This window comes from Agelaius tricolor, unplaced genomic scaffold (genome assembly GCF_023055355.1).
Source record: "Agelaius tricolor isolate 1412-34295 unplaced genomic scaffold, bAgeTri1.0.p SCAF_2, whole genome shotgun sequence".
NCBI classification, from domain to species: domain Eukaryota; kingdom Metazoa; phylum Chordata; class Aves; order Passeriformes; family Icteridae; genus Agelaius; species Agelaius tricolor.
In genome coordinates this window covers 20,251,486-20,268,714 of record NW_027269262.1, presented here as the reverse complement: position 1 = coordinate 20,268,714, position 17,229 = coordinate 20,251,486, and the positions used below count along the sequence as shown (strand labels likewise).

Genomic DNA, 17,229 nt, shown 5'->3' with positions numbered 1-17,229 from the left:
CCTGAATATCTAGCATGTGATGCACTCTGGATATTTTTCCACATTATTTCCAAGTACATAAGACTATTTAATATGTTTATGTATTTACTCTTAATGCAGAACAGATTGAGGGGAATATCAGGAAAAAATCCATTCTTTTTTAAGGATACATGCTTGATCCCTTTGATGTACTTATTACATAGAGAAAAATAAATGACATGTTTTAATGAAAATAATTACCTTTCAGTCTGAACTGAATTTGGTACAAATTTGGCAATTAACAAGAATGCAAGAATTCATAGATGAAACAGAATTCTTCCATTTCAGAAACCCAGATGCTATTTCTATCTATGATGGTTAAAACAGTACCAGGATAATTAACTAAATAAAATTTCAAAGTTTTTTGTAAATCGCAGACTGATTTTAGAAATCAGTCAGCTTTTTGTTTGTGCAGTAGATGCCTGAGCCTTGAAAGGATTTAAGCTTTCATTTCTTAGTAGTAAAATTTAGTGTTCTGATATGAGACTCTTGGATTTATGCCAGTTTTAAAATTATCCCAAGATGTGCTGAAACAATTTCTATTACAGCTTACTTAAACCTTAGAAGGTTATATGCCAGATCAAACATGAATCCAACACTCCTCCAATTTTCCTTCCTCATAACTTTCACAAGTTATGACCTATATAATTTATTTTCATTCAAGTAAACAATTTTAAAAGGTAACTTAAAATGAAACACAATGAGGATTTTTTAAAGTAGTAATCATTTGCCTCTTCAGCTATCTGTGTTCAGCATTGAACACAAAATAAACTAAAACATTTTTAATGAGGCAGAAGAGACACACCTTTAATGCATAAATCTGCAGGATTTATGGCAATTATGCAGTGGACATGAGGTAATTGAATCAATACTCGACTCAAACTATGCTAATAAAAATTAATTGTTTTCTTAGGAATGATTTCATAATTTCTAAGCATAAAGTCAGAAGCTTCCTCAGTCTCTTCAGTAGAAGGAGAAGTCTAATGACATTTGATAATCACTTTCTTTAAACTTCAAACTAAATGTCTTGATGCTAAGTCCTAGAAGTTTTCCTTATTTTTCTTCAGTGAAAACATTCCTATAATCTAAGTAGACATTCTAAGGAAAGATTATATCTTGCACAAGTCTGTCTATGGACTCCCTCTGACTTCAGGGCTAAAGCTCAGATTAAATCCTCAATTGCTAATCTCATCAAATAGATTTTCCTTCTGGAATTTATGCCTCCCCATCCTGTCCACATCACAGCAGCCAGACTTTCTGCTGTGGGCTTAATGCTATGGTGAGGTTTGGATGAGAGGTAAAATGTGAGTATGATTTCAGTATGACAGTGGTCCCTCTCATGCCCATGTGAGTACTGCATGCAGCTTTTGCTATTATCCCATTCTGTGCCAAAAAAAGTAGTTTTTCCTAGGGCTGTCAATTCAACCTGGGTATTAAACGTGCTTAGTTGAAATCTTGAGTCCATTTTTGTAAATTGCTGGAATGCCCACCAGTTACTCTTTCTAACTTAAATATAGATCCTGAGATATCTATTTTATGTGAAAGTTGTTCCAGATTCTACTGAAGACTAAATTTAACAATATATTCTTTTCTTTTTTTTAAATCACATATGTACTCTGGGGTTCATTTGTTATAGTTATCTCTAGAATGAAAGAGGGCATATGTATCCTGGAGATGCAGACTCAGTTTTCAAAAATCTGATAAATCAAATAATATAATCAATCAAATAATCAAATGTATTCCTTTCAAAAAGTGTATGCTAAGCAACACATTTTAAAAGTATTTTTGGTTTACTGTGGAGCTTATTTCTTAAAACTGCAAGGGATCTGTGCATATCAAGGCTAAGATATGAAAAGTGGAAAATTGAAAGCCAGACTGTCATAGAGGCTTTGGACTTTCTATGGTGGCAAAGAACAAGATGTCAGAGAACTCATCAGGCAAAACTGAGCAGAAAGTATATGAAGATGATGAGCATACTTTTTTTTTTTTTGGTAACTCATGAGTATTTATTTAGTGGCTTTCAAAAGATATGCAGGAGATGGCAAAAAAAAGAAGATCAGACAACATAAGTTCACATTTTTAGTCAATGTCAGTGGCAATGTTTAGATGTTCATTTTGGGTTGTACTCTGATTTTTGCCTAGAATTCTATTCTTTATTATTGATTTTATTTAGAATCTTTCTTAGTCTCTGGTCTTGATATTTTGAAATATTTTTAAAAGCTTTATTTTGCCTGTAATAGTAATTTTTCTAATAATTATTTTTTATGTTACTTAAACATTTTACTTGATTTCCATTCCAAGATAAACATTCTCACAAAACTAAAAGTCATGCTGAGGAAGTTTAGAGTTTTTAAGAAATACTCATTTTTACTAGGGGCCAAGATGCTGGGGAAAGGTAAAGGAAAGTAAAAAGGTTAAATGCGAGACCAATGTTTTAGTTTTTTGTAACTTTTCTAATATACAGCAAGAAGGAATTTCCTGAAGACTCATTCTCTCTCTTCAAGGAAGAAAAAGAGGTATTCCTTTTCCCATCTAGATCTTCTGATGCAGAAGTATTGCAAATTACTAAGCAGTTTAAAAGCTATTAAGCTTCTGCCAAATTAAGAATGGGCACTTTCTGAATAGAAGGTTCAGAGGACTGTAGTCTCAGGATCAAGCAGCCCCTTGAAGGGAGTAGCTATCATTCCCCTTCATTGTAGTCACAGTGTCATTAGCACTTTTTGTCACAGTTTTTAACTTGTTTTAGAATGGTAGAATAAGGCTTGTTAATGGATAAAATTAAAACAAGAAGACAAGAAGCCAGCTGTAAAGTTGTGTTAAAACTTATAATTGTAGTGATAAATACAATTATTATCTATTACATATAGTGAAATACTACAGAAGAGAAAGGAAAATTATATGTTTCTGAGCATGGCCTGCACTAGGTCTTTCCATATTTTAATTGGTTTTCCCACCTGTTTAGCTATGCAATAGCTGTTTTTTACTCCAGGAACTTCAAGTGGGGGACTATAAAACTGACTGAAAGTCTTCCTTATCTTAGACACAGTTGCACAAAACATCCCTTCACACTTGGCCACCTGTATGGTCCTAGCTGTCGATACTGCATGTTTGCACCACACTTGTAGCCCAGAAGGCCAGACTCTGCTGTTCTGGGGAGGTGTCAGAGCAGGTTGTGCATGAATCTGTGGATTGCCCTGCGGTGAAAATTCCCTGCCAGTTAGAACTGGCATAGGCATTGGCAGTTCTCTGCATGACCAGTGCCCAGCTGCATGCCAGCAGGTTTTGGAGGATGTTTGCTGCTCTGTATGAAGTTGTACTTTTGAAATATTGTAACAAGAATTTCAGAAAATATTTTTGAGACAGTACTTTACTTTTAGGCTCTGTCACAGCTGTCCTCATAGTAACATCTAGCTACAGTCAAGAGTATACTTCATCATGATACTTTAGAGTGGCTTGAGATCAGGCTGAACTTTTTCTTTGAGGGTGAATTATTGGCATTTTTCATTTCAGAAAGCATGGCTTTGTTCTTCTATATCATTCAGGGCTCCTGTGGGAAAATGTCAAAGATTTTCCCTCAGTGTCATGTTCAAGGCAGCTTCGGAGATGCAGGTCCTGACACTGTCCATTTCCCTGGTGAGGCCTGGAGATGTTTGTGATGGAGATCTTAAAAAGAACATCTGCTCTATAGAGCATAATAATGAATTTATGCCCCAATTTACATCTCTAGGAAATATATGATCTGCATGAAACAATGAATTCAGGAGGTTAACTTGAAAAGCAAACAATGTATCCTTGTTAGCAGGAAATACAATCTCATCAATATGCTTTTCACCTTTTTGATATACTTTGAAGTAGTTTTTCAGACTTGATAGGCCAGATTTTGGGGTTTACGATCATTTGTATATTGCATCTTCCTAAAGTGTCTCTTATAGAGTGCCAGTTTCTTCTTCCATTTTAAAATATTTCTCCTCTTCAAAGAATTTTCTTAACATTGAAGAGCATAAGCTGTTTATTCTTTCTTGCTAGATTAAATTTTCCTTTGCAGAGTCTAGTTCTGCTGAAGAAACAAATTTTTTTATTTGAATTATTTCTTAGAAAAAAAAGTCAATGCACTCCATTGGCTCTTCATCACTTCAATGACTCTTTTGCAGCTCTAGAAGATAAATAAAACCCTTTCCTGCACATTCTTCTCCACTGGATCTGTGTGTTGAACCCTCGCATTTTTTTTATATTGTGGAAGACCCTGATGACACAGTTCCTCCTCTCAGTATGGCACAGTGCTCCTCAGTCTCTGAGCATCCCTAGCTCTGAAGGCAGCTTAGTGGTAGGGCTCTGACTTTGCACCACATCTGAGGAGAACTTGCTCTCAAAACATGAAAGAATCTCAAGTACAGTACCTGGTATAAAAACCTTCTCCATTTCGGAGACTCACTCAATATTTAACTCACTTGCAAAGGACAGGGAATGAACATTGTAAAACCTAGTTTAATGTATTTAGCAATTTTTCTGTTCTAGGCTCAACACAAGACCTGAATTTGAACTTGATCTAAACCAGAAGGACATTAATTTTGCTCACCACTAAAAGACCCTTTCCTGAGGTCATCAGGTCATGCCTTTAGTTTCCACTCATCAGATTTCCCAGTGTAATGTTGGTTACATTGTACAGACACCTGCAGAAGAAATGTTTGGCCATCTTCAACAATTGTTGAGCACGTTTATTTCCAAATTAATGAGTACCCTGGCTTTTTAAAAAATTCTAAAAGCCACTTCTGAGTTCAGGCCTCATGGCATACCACAGCCTATTTGCTGAACAGAAATCATCTTTAGTGTATTTTTCAGAGGGAGGAGCTAGTCTTCAGTCATTTCTCCTGAAAAGGCTCTTAGCTTTTAAGCAATATTTCTTATTCCGCTCTTTTAGTAATTTCTCTAAAAATGTATAGGTTTACAAAAGTCTAGTTTGTATTTTGTTTGTGTGATTGTATCTTTTTGAGATGTCATCTTGAAATTATGAAAGTTGTCACAGCAGATTTAAGAAAAATTGGAATACAAGAAAGATTGTTTTATCATTTTCATGGTTTTAAACCTAAATATAATTAAAGTCTGTCATTCAATGTATAGCTGAATTTAACTCACTTAGTTTAAAAACCAGACCAAAAAAAATTAATAATTTAAAAAATACACAAACAAGATCATGTGCAATTGTAGAAAAAACACAGATACAGCTTATGAACACAAATACATTTGAAGATAAATTAACTATCATTACAGATCTTAGTTATTTTGACAGAATTAGAACAGGTTAATTGAAATTCATCACTCTTTTTCTGCCTGTCCTTTTCTCCCTCATTAAAAAGTGATTGACTTCTGAGCCATTTAGTTCAAACCAAAATGAACGTTTGTTCTTTTTTGATTTTATTAGTTTTGCTTGATGTTACTCTTTCAACAGAGAGGTGGATGATCATGACAGAGTTTAGTTAAGTTTAATAATACTCCTGAAATTGTGATGGCTATGGTTCTGGGTACCTATCTTGTTCCATATTTCAACAAACTTCCAATTTTGTGCTCTAAATAATTTGGCAGCTTCTTGCTATGCACCAAAACCAACATTCTAACACAGTAGGTAAGACGATGCTGTTTCAACGCAGGCACTAATTTAGTCAAGCTCAGCTTGATATTCAAAATTTCACTTGGAAACTGTAATGCAAAGTTGTGCTTGTTTTCCAACAAGAGTGAAATTAGTCACAGCAGTAGTTCTGTTCTTTGAGACATGTATGCATATCTTGTCAAGAAAGATGATAAATTTTTTGGCATTTCACCATCTTTTAAATATCATTCCGTTGTTTTGAAAGTCCTCAAGGATTTTTTCCATTGTGAAATGTACCCACTTACTTCAGTGTTCTGAGCAATTTATTTGATTTCTTTTAATATCAGAGTTAACTATGTCTACTACTATTAGCATATTTTATCTGTGCTAATGCATGTCTGGCTGCTTTTAGTAGACATTAGAGACTATCTACCAGAAACTGCATCTCCTCATGGACTTTCTCATTTTATAAAATTGTATGCATACATGCATGTGTATTATTACTGAGGATCATCATACCTAGAGCTCAAAAATGCGGTAAGCATGCACAGATTTCCATAAAATCTGGAAGATAGAATGACTGCAGCAAACACCTGACTTTTGTACCATAATTATACATAATAGCAAGTATTATGTAATGTATTTTTGTATTAGCTGATAAACATATAATATATGAATATAAAATATTTGTGCCACCAGTACCTACACAAAGATATAGTGAAAAACACATATCGTATGACTGATGTACTTTAATAATTCAATCTTACCATTAAGTATTTGCATAACTGCTTTGGCAACAGCTCAAAAATGAGAATGTACTGAAATCTATCCTGTGAGACAAGGTGCACAGAAAACATCTTTCATCATGCCCACTGAAATTGGAGGAATTTGGGACAAAATACAGAAGCTAGTGGAGAGATGCAATTCTAGCTAAGGCTGTAAAGGAGAGGTTTTGCCCCAAATCCAATAGAGAACTCCCTTGGCTCAGTCATCTTCCTGCAAACAACACACCTTTTGGTCAGAAAACACCTCTATTGCAGGGCTGAATGCTATATTTGATACAAAGATATCCTAAGGAAGGAACTCTTTGAGACTCATTTCAAAAACTGCCTGGTGACCTTCAGGAACTAACTAATAAGAAATCATATTTTAAATCACAAAGACAGAAATCTTTGCTGAAGAATGAAATTTCCTTTCGGGAAGGGAAATGAAATCTTGCAAAACAGAAAAGAAAGTCTTGCAAACACTCTGGAAAGGAGATATGATCAAATGAAATGCAACTGAAAAAAACTCAAAAAAACCAGAAAATTGTGAGATTGAGTGACTACAAGAAAATGGTTTGGGAGGAAATCAGGTGCAGTGCAAAGGACCAAAACCGGCCAAAACTAACCTCACAGATGTTGTAAAAGCAGGGGAAAAAATCGAGAAGGAAGACACAACTTGGAGGGGAAGATATGAGGGACATGGCATGGATACTTAATGAAAAAAAAATGTATTTCCATGATGAACCCTAAAATTTTAATTTTATTTTTGTTATAATTAAGAAGTTCTAAGATAATGCATCAGTACTGGTACTTGCAAAATTGGCTTCAGTTTTGGTAGTTTTAGTATCTGATTCTGATTTTAAAATCACATTTGAAACTTCTAAATAATATAAGTAGAGTAACCTATATTATGAAATTTCTACATACCACCAGATATTTTCATTATTGTGTTGCTTATATTTAATTATCTAAGATTAGTGTTGAGTATTCTGTATTTCATACATTTAAAAATGGCTATTTTATGTCAGGACTTTCTCTACTGATAGTATATAGGTGAATAGACTTTCTGGAAGAATGCAAATGTTGACTAATAAAATAATGTTGTGTTGACAGTAAGATAATATTACATTATTAATAATACGTAGGTGTAGGTTCTGCCTCCAACACTGCATTTAGAGCATTGTCTTTCTCTTAATTGGAATTAAATTGTCATGGAAATAGAAAATATCACAAAATCACAGAAATTTCCACATTGGAAGGATCACATCAGGATCATCAAGACCGACTCTGGCCCTGCACAGGACACCCAAGGTGCCTGAGAGTGTTGTCCAAATACTTTTGGAACTCTTTCAGGCTAGCGCTGTGACCACTTCCCTGGGGAGCCTGTTCCAGTGCTGGAAGTAAAGTGGAGCCGATTCTTTAAGGGGATAAGAGTAGTTGAGTATAGCTCTAGTTTTAGACATAAACTTTGAATGTAAGCCCATGACACATTTGCTTATCCTAATTATAGCCTTTAGGAGCCTTAGAGGTTAAAGCCCAAATTACTAAAGGGTACTTGGCCCCCTGAGGTGCTTATTCCTTCCTGCAAGGAATATATCTGGTGCAGGCAGATTTGTGGTCACTCTGCCCATACAATAAGCTCATTGTAGAGTGACTGTGTTAGCAAAGCAGAGAGCTCGAGTTAATACATTCTGCCTGTTCAGCTTCTGGTTCAGTTCAGAGCTGATTCACATTTAGTTAAGTATGGGCAAAGGGAGCCTGCACCTTTCTCCAACATAATGCTGATGTATCCTGTAGCAAGCACTTAACAACCTCTAAGAAGTGGCTCCTGAAATTACAGTGTGTGAACCATTAGCACTGAGGTTACTTCAAAGCAGTCAGTGCATATTTTATGAGCAATAGAAACCCTCCTGCTAGAGTGCCTAGCCCAGAGCTAGCTGGAATTGCTCCTGTTGCTGCTGGTACGGGAATCCTTATCCCAGAGTGTGGGAGTCTTCTCAGCAGTCATTTTGAGCTGCATGTGATACCTTTCTTCTGAAGATGCACCACGTGTTCAAGCACAGTGATGTTCCTTATTGTAGCTTAAGGTGTTGAAATAAACATCTAAGCCTTTATGTCAGTTCAGTCAGTGAGAAATTTTGTGATTTGTTTTTCTTTTGAAGTGGATGCCCAGAACAGGACAAATATGATGATAAAAACCTGATATATAATTCTATGCTAAATTTTCTTAAGTTGCATTATTGAAATTTAGAGTTGATAAATGCTTGATATGACATAGAACTGGATTAATCACAGTAGAAGTTTCATTAAAGAAAATTGAGAAAACAGTTCAGAAGACCCTCCCCATTTTTTTTTCTTTATTCTCCTGACAATTATTTTAGTAACTTTAAAATCAAGAAAAGCAGAATATTTAGTGATAGGACAAGAGGTAATGGTTTTAAACACAAAAGAGAGTAGATTAATATTGTCTATAAGGAAGAAATTCTTCACTGTTATGATTTGAAGCACCAGAAAAGGTTGCCTGCAGATGTTGTGGCTATCCAATCATGGAAGTGTTCAAGGCCAAGTTGGATGGAGTTCTGAACCACATGGTCTAATGGAAGGCATCTGTGCCTATGGCAGGTGGTTTGGAACTAGATGTATTTTAGGGTCCTTTCTAACCAAAACATTCCATGATTCTATGATAAATTAAAACTATACTACTTTGCCAAACCATTCCATGATTCTATGATAAATTAAAACTACACTACTTTGCATATCATGGCACAGTATGACTCTCAAAAATAGTCTCAATAATTAATTTTGTAGTTTGGCTTAAACATAACTTGAGGTTGCTTTCATATAAATTAAGCATGCTTCTGCTCTCTTTCTTACACTATCATTGCAGTTCAAATGAGATGTCACTAAAAAGTTTATGCAGGGCAAAAAAATGCATAGGTAAGTTGAGTCTGAAAAACCAGGTTACTGCAAATTAGGCTTACAGAACAAGTTTCTTTTGTGTGGCTTGATATAGTGCTTAACTTCACTGTTAATTTGTGGTTTGTTCATGTCCATCTATTTTTGGACTCTATATGCAACTTATTCCTTTCCAGTTACTAATTCAACAGCTCAGCAGCTATATATTTCAACTGTATTACACCAACTGGTCCTGAATCCCAAATTGCTACAGCTACACTTACCACCCTAAGATTAGGGGAGGGATTGTCCTCTTGTACTCAGCACTGGTGAGGCCATGCTTTCAATCCTGTGTTCAGTTCTGGGCTCCTCTCTACCATAAAGAATGAGGTTCTGGAGTGTGTCCAGAGAAGGGTTCAGGTGAAGAGTTTGGAGCACAAGGTTTATGAGAAGCAGCTGAGGGAGCTGGGGCTGTTTAGCCTGGAGAAAAGGAGGCTCACTTAATTAATAAATTAATTTATTGCTCTCTACATCTACCTAGCCATGTGCGGGGTGGTGTTTTCTCCCAAGTAGCAAGTGACAGAAGGGGAGGAAATGGTCCCAAGTTGCACCAGAGGAAGTTTAGGCTGGATATTAGGAAAGATTTATTCATGAAAAGCATTGGAAAAAGCAGGTCAGGGAAGTGGTTGTATCACCCTCCCTAGAGATACTTAAATGATGTATAGATGTGGCACCTGGGGACATGGTTTAGTGGTGGGCTTGGTAGTGTTGGTTTAATGGCTGGATTCAATCTTAAAGGTCTTTTCCAGCCTAAATGATTCTATGATTCTAATAGCATTCTAACAGGTTTCTACTCCTGTATCTCCACTGAGGGGTCACCTGTAAAACAGGCAAAATGGAAAAAAAATTTCTCAGCATATATAAAAGTTGACTCAAATATTAATTTTATACATGGAAAATGCTATATATATATATGCTCTCAGATAAGTGCCATAATACCTTACAGTTGCTATGGTAACTAGAGAGCAGCTGAGGTTTGCTTTTTCTATATTTAGAAAAAATATCTAAAATGTCTCAACCACCTAAAACCTAATATTGCTAAGAAAATTGTACCTAGAAAGGACCTATCAATTATGCAATAAATCCCTTTAATTGATCCTTCTGAGGCATGTCTATATGGGGGCACATCTGAGTAAACCTCCTGACCTGACTGACAGAAGTGTAAGCTGTGTAGCCCATGAGAGTGCCCATGTATTTTGCTGTAGTTTCAGGCTGGCTTGGGCTTCTAGATTACAGTCAGCTTGGCAAGTCTGTCCAGGGCACAGGCTAAGTATGTTTATTTGCAACTTCACCTGCCTAGACACAATGCTGCAGTTTCAGCTGGACTTCTAAATTGCAAAATGGTTGGTCCCGTATGTTGTTGAGGATTGCAGATGTCCAAAATGCAGCCTTCATTCAGCACCATCTGCTGCAGAGAGTGACACAGAGCACACGGGAGAGGTTACAGGTCTCTGAAGCTTGGGGAATGACCGAAACCCCTAAAAATCGTGAAAAATCATGGACAGGCAGTTTAACCTCTAATTAATGCTAGTTGGTCTGGAGCTTAGCAGGGAAAGGCTGCATGTTAGGAGCATTTTAATCTTCACAACTAAAATGCAGAAAATACCCATATTAATGAGTATTCTGATTTTAAACCAGGTGTGAAGTGGAAATCAGTTTATGTGAGGCTGAAAGGCAGCACCAGTTGAAAAGCTCTCCTGTACTCTCTAGAAATCTGGTTGCCTACTTTTTCAAAGGCTACTTCATTGAAAATGTTTGTTAAGTATTTTGGGTACTAGTGTACTGAAAGACATACCTTGACTGAGCACTGATCATGCAACATCTCTTAGTTGTGAATAAACACTTTCCTAAAAATCTTGTATGAACTGCCTTTAAAAATTATATCACTGAGAGGTTACATTAGATGCTTAGTTTGTGAATTCAGTTAAACTTATCAGTACATAAAGACCAAGCTGAGTAAAATCAGGTTTCTCCCTTTAATTTTACTGTAGGTCTCCAGCTGAAAGCCTGCATAGAAGAAGATGCAGCTATTGCTACTTATTGGTACTTGTGCCTATCACCAAGAAGTTTTGAAAAACAGATGGGTTGAGGTTGAAAAGAAACAATATAAAATAAGCAAAGTGACTGCTTAAATTATAGTTATAGTTAATGCTGGTACCCTTAAAAAATCTCTGGAAAGCTGGCATCTAAAATATAATGACCAAATTTATCAGTCTGTTGGTCCACTGTGTTGACCCAATTGAGTTTTGTGAGCAGTGCTGTGGTAAAATACACAGATCTCTATCTTTTCTCCTTTTCTACATTTCAGACCCATGCATGCTTTATATATGACGAAAAGGTAGAGTGGATGCATGTGAATTTAAAAATAATCATAGCATCCTGTTCTGTTCTTTTCTTGATTTATAGCCTCTCTTCATCCAGAGCATTTTACAGTCTGTGTCTCCATGCTTTAAATACAGACAGATACTGAGTGGATGATGTGAAAATAGAGGGCAAGAAATCTGATTTTGAGAAAGGGGAAGGTGAATGGTTTTGCTTTACATGAATTCTGTGTACATTTTAAATGCAGTTTTATTCCAATACAATCTACTTTGTTTTTTTCCTAGAAGAACAGATAAGAAGAATATTCTATTATCTATTTATCTATTGTTCTGTTCCTGCATTAAGATGTATCATCTGCTGACTGTTATCTGAGAAGAATTCTACATTAAAGAGCATGAAAGTGACAGCATAATGTTCATATTCCTTTGTATGAGTATTCATACTTATATCCAGGATAACTGATCAATTAAAATACTGTATTTCAACTGTAAAAACCAGAAGAGGCCAGGGTATGAATCTTAAAAAAAAAAAAAAAAAAATAGATGCAATACTCTAGTATCTTATAAAATCATTCCGAGCCATTGTGTGAAAATGGCAGTGTCATCTACAACCCATTGTGTGCATGGGGAAATAATACCAAACTTAATTTCTGAATCTGATCAAAGCTGACATTTCTTAACTTATTTTATGGAAGGCTAACTTAAAATTATATTTGGTTTTTTACTTCCTCCTAGTCTCTACTAGCATTCTCAGTTTCATAGGGTTACCTAGGAAACTGACTGGGATAGATTTCATGATCAGTAAGGAATAGATTTGGAAAGTACAGCCGCTTTCCCTCCATAGCTGCTGAACTTGCCTTTCTCCACACAAATTTTTTAAATGGAAGTATTTCTCCACCTGCTGGCTCCAAGGAAGATATTGCAGCCTTCCAAGCAGAGAACTACATACAGGCAATGGAATATGTGCATAATAAAAGCCTGTTTGGGATCAACAGCATTTCTATGCTGATACTCTGAAACTGCTGCATTTGTAGTAAGTAGTTTTGAAAAAGTTAGCCTATTTTTAGCTCATTCTCTCAAGGGAAGTGGATGCAATCCAAGAGATAACATAGCCCCACATATCTCTATTATACCTGAGACAATTCTGTGAAGGCAGCCTGTGCTGTTCAATCTCAAAGAAATTTTTCAGGACCAGCTCTGAGGCTTTCCAGTGCCTTAGATATCTATGTGTAGACATCATGCATGGACACTCAATTGCACAACATGCAGAAATATTTACAGCTAGTAAGGCAATATCCATTATCTGATAGGGAGGATTACAGCAAGTGATGCTTTCAAGTATATTCTGAAAAGTGCAAAGCCTACAACACTAGACCAGAGACATGAAAATTATTTGTGCATCGAGAAGCTGCAAGTAGAAGATGAGACAATGAAAGTGGCTGTTACATAGACTTTCTGTGTCTCTGTGCAGATTTTTTTGTTGTTGGTTGGTTGAGGTTTGTTTTTTTTTTAATATTTTTAGGGGACTTCTCTGTTGCAGTACTTTTTATTTTCTGGCTCAATATTTTGAGATTGAACACACATTGTCCTGAAGGCGTTGGTATGTATTCACTACAGCAGTTGGTGCTCTTCACATCATACCAGGCAGTCTTTTATGATGCAGTACCTTGGGATGAGCTTATTTGGTTCAGAAATGATATTGCATGGAAAAATGCAAGAAATATCTCAGTAGATGAGACTTCCTATGGAAGCTGATGGAACTGTGTACATTTTGTTTTGTAACACATTTGTAACCTTGTGGCTTCTTCAGCAAGTCCTTTTGCTGATCACCAGTTTCCAACATATGAAAAAAGTACCTCCGTAAAAGCCCAATATCCTGCAAAACCGCCGTGCATGGTGCAGCAGGATAAAGCTACAGAATGCCTGTCTGTAAACCCTGCACTGTACAGGTGGTGAAAATCACCTCATTTTCCTCTTAGTACTTAATTTCTTGATTGACTTAAATGACTTTAAGCTTCCTGCTATTGAAAATCTTAACTTTCCTGCATATTGTGGACTGATGCTGGTGTGACAGTCAAAATCCGACTTGAGCTAAACCTGATTGGTTTGCTGTATTTCTGTTTGTTTCCAGCATATCATATCTTTAGTCTGGATGGCTGCATAGCTGCATGAGTGGAAGAGCTGGAGGAGGATGGAAAACACAGAGTGCTCAGGGAAGAATACAGAACCATTCCCTCCAGCAACTCAGGTTTAGACTGGCTTTTGAAAATGCATTCTTCTTTGGGCAGAAATGTGTGTTTAATAGAGAACATGTACATGCAGGCATAATTCTTTGAAATCAGTTGTCTATTATGTAGAGAAAAAAAAATTAAAAAAGCTTTTTTAAGAGGATGCTAGTCTTTATACAAGCTCATTTGCCTCATTGTTTGTCCCCTTCAGCAGAAACATAGTGGATAGTAGCCCCTCCAAATATGTGTGTACGAAAATGATGCAAGCATAAATCTTTCAGGTGAATGGCAGTGTTCATTTTCTACAGAGACAGGCAGCTATCTCATTCTCACATCTGGAATAAAGAATCATTATGCTTAGCAGTAATTGATCCCAGATGATCTTATTAACTAGGACAGTGTGTGGTTTTTGCTCAGAATATAGAACTCCTTTCTTCAAAAAATAGGAGAAAAAAAGTAGAGGAAGTCTTTTGTTATCTGTATTGGTTCTGGAATTTTTAAGTTGTCTCTGTGCTCATATTTAATTAGTTTCTGCAAGCCTGAGGTCAAATGAGGTGCAGTGCTGGCACATGAAAAGAAACACCGGAGGTCAATTAAAATCATTAAGTTACTATCAAACTCATCTGGAAAAACAGAAATAATTTTCTTTTCGTTTAGCAAAGACTTTTGGGAAGTAACCATATGCTGAAGGGTACACATTTCCCAGCACTAGCAAAGGGATAGTGCTCTGAATAAAGACTGTTTCATGACAAAACACATTGTATGTTAGTAGAAAGATAAATGGCAAAGTCTTGCAAGCACCTTTTTTTCTTAGCTTAGGTTTCCTATTTTTACTTTCTCATTAAAATCTCTCTCTTTATATACCTCTTTCTCTAGGATATTAGTTTACCCTCTCCTACATTTTCTCTAAACCACTTAATCTATTTTTGTGCAAGTGGAAGCTTCTGGTTGTTTTAAAGCACATCTGCTCATAGTCTTCTTAAATGCATGTGAAGATGTCAATAAGCCCACTAAAGCAGTGTCTTACCTCTTTCTGAGTGCCAGATAGTGACAATGATAGCTGTTCCTCTGGTGATAGCTCAAGCATACAGCAGATATCCATGCTCACCTCAAAACAGATGTTTTGTACCTTCAAATTTGAAAAAAATATGAGATTTTTTTCTGATTTTTCTGTATGGGCCAGACTTTGCTGCTTCCAAATTACTTTTTTCATTCTCCAAAAAAATGGTGTTGATTTAACAGGACTGAATTTCCTCTCCTTGTCTGTATCTCTGCCTTGGTTAGTGTATCTGCAGTTTCTCTAGATGCACGGTAGAAATTCAAAGACAATGTTAATTCATAAACAAGATTATCTTCACAAAAATAAGTTCATGCAATCTTTTGTAGATGGTATAAATTAGGGGGGTGGCGGTCAGGGGGTGTGAATAAAGGCCTAGAAGAAAAAGAAGTGGCATCGAATTGACCCTGGCTGGATATCAGGTGCCTGTCAAAGCTGCTGGGTAGGGGAAAGAAAAGATAACAAAATGTCCATGGGGCAAGATAAGGGCAGGTAGGGATCACTCATCGGCATGGGTAAATCAGAGTTGACTCAGGGAAATTAGTTTAATTTATTATCAGTCAAATCAGAGTAGGGTAATGAGAAACAATAAGTAAATCTTCAAACACCTTTCCCCCCCCCTCTGCCACAGGGATTGAGTTCTTCACCTCCTCTCATCAGAGGCTCTGGGGACTTGGAATCGGGGCTGTGGCCAGTTCATCACATCTTGTCTGTGCTGCTTCCTTCTCATCAGGGAGAGGACTTGTCACACTCTTCCCCTGCTTCCCAGTGGGGCCATGACATATTTTTGACATGGGAAAACTAAAATGTGAATAAAATCCTGTAGTAAATCCTTCCTGCAGCAAAATCAATATTTTGGGGTTTGGTGTTTAATTTATTAATTTATTATTCCTGAAAATATTTTGGCTTTTTAAAATTCCATCCTTGCAGTACAGTTTTCTTCCATTTTTAAATCTACATATCTCATAGAATTTTTACAGTTACTAGTTCACATAATTTCTTACTCATTTAATGGATTTTTAAGAATTTAAAAAACAAACATGGGATGGTATTTACAATACTTAAAAAAAAAAAAAACTCATGAGCAATTGCAGTTCTTTGAAATAAGTGCTTCTTTCTCAATTCTTGGTGTCCTCTAACACCTCTTCTAGTGCTGAACCGAGTGTCTTTTCCTTTTACTTGAAGACAAATGTAACTCCATCTGTTGCATAATTATTTTGGTGAGCATCTTTGAATAGCAAAAAAAAGCTGTTCAGAATACTTCTCATTTTACAGGACTGGTGAGAAGAGGACTGGAGGATGGAACATAAACTGCCTACATCAGTCTAAAGCCTGGAAAGCTTTTAATGGTTTTAATGTGGTGAGTAAATGGTTTTGTGTGAGTGCCACAGACTTGGAGAGCCTGTTTTTTGGTGTCTCTCACCTGAGCTATTTTCCAGGTTTCAATCTGTTCTCCTCATCCAGAAAGGCAAGCACTTAGCTGTACAAGTTACACCATAGCCTAAAACTTGTTCAACCTAGAGATTAGATGTTGCTGGAAAGCTGTTTTCTGTAGGTCACTATGTAGTCATTCCTTCTTGGATTTTGAGGAAAGCTTGCTTTTCTGGGAGGGATGAAAAACAACCCAACAAACAAATCAACCAACCAACAAATAAACCAAACCAAACCAAACACAAAGAACCAAAACCTCAAAACCACCCAAAAAAAATCAAGAAATATAAAGCTCTATGTTTTTTACAAGATCTTACAATAATCAATGCTACATTTCTTCTAAGAAGTGTCATAAAAGCGGTGCTAAGACCTATTTTGCTATTTTGGATCCTAATATTGATTTAATTTTTGTCTGTAAAAACAACACTGCAGGCAATGCGATCAATATAACCAACTGTATAGTGCTAAAATCCAGTTCACAAACTTTTTATGACTGCTGTAGTTGTAGGATTATCTCCCAAGGAAGGTAACTAATGTGTGGCCTTAGAGAGAAGAGATATGAAGATGTGCACAACCCTTTCCAAAATTTTGTCTTTTTTTAGACCTTTATATGTCTGGCTTTGGAAGAAAGTGCAAAAAAAACCTTAGTTAAATTTGAATCTTGGTTTGGGTTAGACAATATGACAGACCCCATTTTACAGTAGGTACAAAATCAGTATTCATTCAACAAAATTTTGTATAATCAGAAGAGTAGCTGAAGTAGGTTTTTAAAAAGAATTCTTGGTAGAAGGGTTTATAAAAAAATAGATTAGTCTTTTATTATCCATTTACACTTTGATTTGGAGCCCTTTGAATTTAAATATGCTAATTG

At 36.2% G+C, this 17,229-nt stretch overlaps 1 long non-coding RNA gene across 3 annotated transcripts in view; it reads left to right on the top strand.

The window, feature by feature from the left end:
• Positions 1–17,229, top strand: part of LOC139603255 (uncharacterized) — a 75,324-nt gene that overhangs the window by 51,091 nt on the left and 7,004 nt on the right. For 2 of the 3 annotated variants that reach the window (XR_011683633.1, XR_011683631.1), the window contains exons 1-3: positions 12,465–12,675; positions 13,774–13,890; positions 16,203–16,287. This is a non-coding gene — a long non-coding RNA (uncharacterized lncRNA). Of the gene's footprint in view, positions 1–12,464; positions 12,676–13,773; positions 13,891–16,202; positions 16,288–17,229 lie in introns of those variants that run through there. The other variant, XR_011683639.1, reaches the window with a different exon arrangement.